Below are 6,039 nucleotides of genomic sequence, written 5' to 3'. Positions count from 1 at the left end.
AAATTTTATTTGGAAGTCCGTAATTAAAATAGGCTTGAAATGGCTAAAATAGATATTTAAGTTTGGAAGTTTGACCGGAGTGTTGACTTTTTGATATCGGGGTCGGAATCCAGTTTCGACAATTTTCATAGCTTCATTATGTCATTTATGACTTGTGTGCAAAATTTGAGGTCAATCGGACTTGAATTGATAGGTTTCGGTACCGAATGTAGTAGTTGGAAATCTTAAGTTTCATTAAGTTTGAATTGGAGGATGATTCATAGTTTTAGCGTTGTTTGGTATGATTTGAGGGTTCGAATGAGTTCGTATGATGATTTGGGACTTGTTGGTATATTTGGTTGAGGTCCCGAGGGACTCGGGTGAGTTTCGGACGGCTAACGGATCACTTTTGGCCTTTGGGAGATTGCTGATAGCTGCTGGTATTTTTCTTCTGATTTCCTTATACGCGATCGCGTAAGTTTGTCTGCGATCGAGTAGTGTAAATTGGGCAGAGGCGACTTTGTTCTACGCGATCGCGTGAATAGGGCTGCGATCGCATAGGGTTATTTTCTAGGCAGTGAAAACTTGTGCTACGCGATCGCGTGAGGAAATTCGCGATCGCGTAGAAGAAATCACTTGGCAGAGAGTTTAAGTTCTGGAAATGGGAATTCGGCCCATTTTCCATTTTTATCGATTTGGAGCTCGGATTGAGGCGATATTTGGGAGATTTTCAGAGGAAACAACGGGGTAAGTGTTCTTAACTCAATATTGGTTAAATTACCCGAATCCATCACTGTTTTTATCATTTAAATGGTGAATTAAGTTGGAAAAGTTTGAAAACCCTCTTGGATAGATTTGAGGATTTGAGGGCTGAATTGTTATCGGAATTTAGTAATTTTGGTATGGGTAGAGTCGTAGTTGAGTGGGCGTTCATATTTCATAACTTTTTTCGGATTCCGAGACGTGGGCCCTACAAATGATTTTTGAATTAATTTCGGATTTTTATTGAAAAATGTAGTATTTTCTTATGGAATTGATTCCTATAATTTTTAGTGATTGTATCAAACTATTTTGGCTAGATTCGAGCCAGACAGAGTTGGATAATCGTGGAAAAGGCCTTCTAGTGGATTAAATTGGAGCAAGTTGAGGTAGGTCTATTGTCTAATCTTCTGAGGGAGAAATTTCCCCATAGGTAATTAAATTAATATTTTTTGCTAATTGTGGGGGCTACGTACGCACGAGGTGACAAGAGATCATGCGTAGCAACTATTAATACTAAAGTCCGGGTAGTTTAGGACTCAAAGCATAAATTACTTGTGTAAATTGTATCCAATATTTAATTAAATTATTTGGTATATATTGTGAATTGTTAGAGAGATTATTAAAAGGTAAAAATATCATATGCTTAATTTCTGTTTAAATTAATTAATTGTTAACGAAATTATTCATCCTCTCGAATTGATCTTATAATAAATATACTCTTCTTCCGGAGGTACATAAAAAAATGTCTTCCTTTCTTGTGGAGTGGGCCGAATGCCTCGGCAGGATAGATGCATCTATGGATCGCGCCGCACGTCCCTCGATAGTATACACGACACTCTGGATCGGGCCGTACGACCTCGGCAGAAATCATGCCTAATAATGATAATTATACGATACCTTGGCATTTCAATTGCAGTTTGTGCATTTAATTAAGTGTTTGGAAATTTGAAGGAATTTAATTATTTCTGCTGGTTAAATAAATTATCGTTAACTCTGTGAATCATGTTGATCTAGATGTTCTAGTTTTATTTCAATTATTATTATTGACCCATAGTGAGTGTCAAAGTCGGTCATCTCGTCTCTACCTCTTCGAGATTAGGCTTGATACTTACTGTGTGCACGTTGTTTACGTACTCATGCTACACTTGCTGCACTTTTTGTGTAGGATCTAAGACATGTACTAGTGGAGGACCTATCATCGCACACCCACATTATCCAGAGGCGTAGTGGTGAGCTGTCTTTTTGAGCCGTTCTGCAGCTACTAGTGTCTCTTCTTGTATTTGCATTCTGTCTATTTTATTTCAGACAATATTTGGAGTTTGTATAATCTACTAGATGCTCATATACTTGTGACACCAGGTCTTGGCACACACACTAGTAGAATGTTTGGATTTAAATTTTGTTCTTGGTTGTTTTAATTTACTAAATTCCTGCAATTAAGAAGAGTTCTCGGTTAATTTTAAAAAGAATTTAATATGGGTTTAAATTACTAATTGGCTTGCCTAGCTGTAGTGTTGGGCGCTATCACGACCTATAGGTGAAATTGGGTCGTGACAACATGGTATCAAAGCACTAGGGTCACATAGGTCTCACAAGTTATGAGTAGACCTAATAGAGTCTTGCGGATTAGTACAGAGACGTCTGTACTTATCTTCGAGAGACTATAGGGTGTTAGGAAACTATATTTTTTCATATTCCATTATGCAATTGCTGTAGTATTAAATATCTTTCTCTTATTCTCTCACAGATTGTGAGAACACACTCTAATGAGGTTCTAGACCATGCAAGACCTACTCCCCCAGTTTCTAGAGGCCGAGGCCGATAGAGGGCTCCAGCCGGTGGTAGAGGACGAGGATGTCCCAGGACTGTTCTAGTTATGTCGCCAGTGGGTCAAGTAGAGAATCCCATTATTGAGGAACATGGTGAGGTACCTTTGGTAGAGCCATCTCCTGCGGATTTCACATCTGCACCGGATTCCAGGATGTCATGGGTCATATGCTGTGGTTCATGGACACTATGACTCAGGCCGGTTTATTTCCGGCAGACCCAGCCACATCTCAGGCGGGCGGGGGAGCACAGACCCCTACCGCATAGGCTCATGGGCAGGCAGTTGCTGTATATCATACCAGGGTGCACTAACCGTGGGTGGAGCCCAGCCAGTGGCAGCAGCTACACCTGAGCCCAGGCCAACTGCAGCTGCTGATTCGCAGAAACTACTACATCCTTCTATCTTTGGGGGTGAGTGACATGAGGATCCCCAGGACTTCATTGATCGGTGCAGGGACAGACTACACAACATGAGGATATTGGAGTCTCATGGGGTTGACTTTGCTACTTTTCAACTAAAGGGCAGGTCCCGTAGATCATGGAAGTCTTATAGTCTTGGCAGACCAGCAGATTCTCCTCCCATGACTTGGGATAGGTTCACCCGTAATTTCCTGGACAGGTATATTCCACCCTCCTAGAGGGAAGAGTTGCGGTTTCAGTTTGAGCAGCTCCAGCAGGGTCAGATGTTAGTGACCGATTATGAGGTGAGTTTCTCTGGGTTATCTCGACATGTACTTATGATACTCCCTACTGAGGCGGAGAGAGTGCGAAGGTTTGTTGCGGGTTTATATACTGGCATTCAGGCTACTATGGCTCGAGAGGTTGAGATGGGTACTTCTTATGAGCTAGTCGTGGAGATAGCCCGGAGGATTGAGGGTGTGCGTCAGCAGAACCGAGAGCAGGTTATGAGAGATAAGCGGTTTAGATACTCTGGAGAGTTCAGAAGTGCTCCATCTGGGGGCAGAGGTCAGTCCAACAGGCTCCCATATCCAGCACCACCGCCTCCTCGGGGTGCTCCAGTGCGACCTTATTTCAGTGCTATACCAGAGAGTTCTTATCCTCCAGCATCTATCAAGGGTTCTTCTAGTGGGTATTCAGGTCACCGGGGCCAGACTACTAGTCAGCAACTTATCGCACCGAAAAGTTATTACGAGTGCGGGGATCCGAGTCATATACGGAGATTTTGTCCCAAACTTCGGGGTAAGCCAGTGTAGCAGGGTCAGCAGCCTATGATTACTGCACCAGTTGCTCCACCAGTAGTCCAACCACCAAGAGGTGGAGGACAGGTGGGTAGGGGTCGTCCTAGAGGTGGAGGTCAGCCAGGCAGAGGCCAGCCAGTTGGCGCTCCATCTCGGTTCTATGCTTTTCTAGCCAGACTAGATGTAGAGGCCTCAGATGCCGTGATAACATGTATTATTTCTGTTTGCGGAAAAGATGCCTCCGTATTATTTGATACAGGATCTACATATTCATATGTGTCCTCTCTATTTGCTCAATTTCTGGGTGTGTCTCGTGAGTCCTTGAGTACTCCTGTTTATGTGTCCACTATTGTGGGCGATTCTGTTATTGTGAATCGGATCTACCGGTCATGTATTATTACATTCTGTGGTTATGAAACTAGAGCAGATCTCCTATTGCTTGAGATGACCAATTTTGAAATTATTCTAGGCATGGACTGGTTATCTCCATATCATGCTATTCTAGATTGTCATGCCAAGAAAGTTACCTTGGCTATTCCAGCATTGCCTAGGCTGGAGTGGAAGGGTTCGTCTGTTAGTGCATTTAATCGGGTTATTTCTTTTATGAAGGATCAACACATTATTGAGAAGGGTTGTTTAGCTTATCTAGCCTATGTGCGGGATACTATTGCAGAGACTCCGACTATTAATTCAGTGCCTGTAGTTCGGGAGTTCTCCGATGTATTTCCTTCAGATCTTCCAGGCATGCCACCTGATCGTGATATTGATTTCTGTATTGACTTGGCTCTAGATACCCAACCTATATCTATCCCATTGTATCGCATGGCTCCAAAAGAATTGAAAGAATTGAAAGAACAGCTTGAGGAGTTACTAGCCAAAGGGTTTGTTAGACCGAGTGTATCGCCTTGGGGTGCACCGGTATTATTTGTGAAGAAGAAAGATGGAACGATGTGAATGTGCATTGATTATCGTCAATTGAACAAAGTCACTATTAAGAACAAGTACCCGTTGCCACGTATTGATGACCTATTTGATCAGTTGTAGGGTGCTAGGGTGTTCTCTAAGATCGACTTGAGGTCGGGGTACCATCAGTTGAAGATTCAGAATTCGGATGTTCCGAAGACTGCTTTCCGGACTAGATATGGTCATTATGAGTTTCTGGTGATTCCTTTCGGTTTAACTAACGCCCCGACAGCATTTATGGATTTGATGAATAGGGTACTCAGGCTATATATTGATTCGTTTGTCATTGTCTTCATTGATGACATTTTGATTTACTCGCACGGTAAGGAGGAGCACGAGTAGCATATGAGAGTAGTGCTTCAGACATTGCGGGAACAAAAGCTATATGCTAAGTTCTCCAAATATGAGTTTTGGCTAAAGTCTGTAGCATTTTTAGGGCATATTGTATAGGGCAAGGGCATTAAGGTTGATCCCAAAAAGATTAAGGTAGTTCAGAATTCGCATCGTCCCACTTCGGCGACTGAGATCAGGAGTTTTCTGGGTTTAGTAGGTTATTATCGTCGGTTTGTGGAAGTTTTTTCATCTATTGCAACACCTTTAACCAAATTAACCCAGAAAGGTGCTCCGTTCCGATGGTCTGATGATTGTGAGGTAAGCTTTCAGAAGCTCAAGACAACATTGACTACAGCACAAGTGTTAGTGTTACCTTCCGGTTCGGGAATGTATACAGTGTATTGTGATGCTTCACGAATTGGCTTGGGTTGTGTATTGATGCAGGAACGACGAGTTATTGCATATTCTTCCTGACAGTTGAAGCCCCACGAGAAGCATTATCCGGTGCATGATTTGGAGTTAGCTGCGATTGTTCACGCTCTTAAGATTTGGAGGCATTATCTTTTTGGGGTGTCTTGTGAAGTTTACACTGATCATCGCAGTTTGCAGTATTTGTTCAAGCAGATGGACCTAAGTTTGAGGCAGCGCAGATGGCTGAAGTTACTGAAAGATTATGATATTACTATCCTATATCATCCGGGCAAAGCAAATATGGTTGCAGACGCCTTGAGTAGAAAGGCAGAGAGTATGGGTAGTTTGGCTTTCATTTCAGCAGTAGAGAGGCCATTAGCTTTGGATATTCAGTCCTTGGCCAACAGACTTGTGCGGATGGATATTTTAAAGCCCAACCGAGTTCTTGCATGTGTTGTAGTTTAGTCTTCACTAGTTGAGCAGATCAAGGCTCGCCAGCATGATGATCCACACTTAATGGTTCTTCGAGAAACGGTACTACGGGGTGGTGCCAAGGAAGTTACTA

Source organism: Nicotiana tabacum, chromosome 4, assembly GCF_000715075.1.
Source record: "Nicotiana tabacum cultivar K326 chromosome 4, ASM71507v2, whole genome shotgun sequence".
NCBI lineage: Eukaryota > Viridiplantae > Streptophyta > Magnoliopsida > Solanales > Solanaceae > Nicotiana > Nicotiana tabacum.
This window is presented reverse-complemented; position numbering follows the sequence as displayed.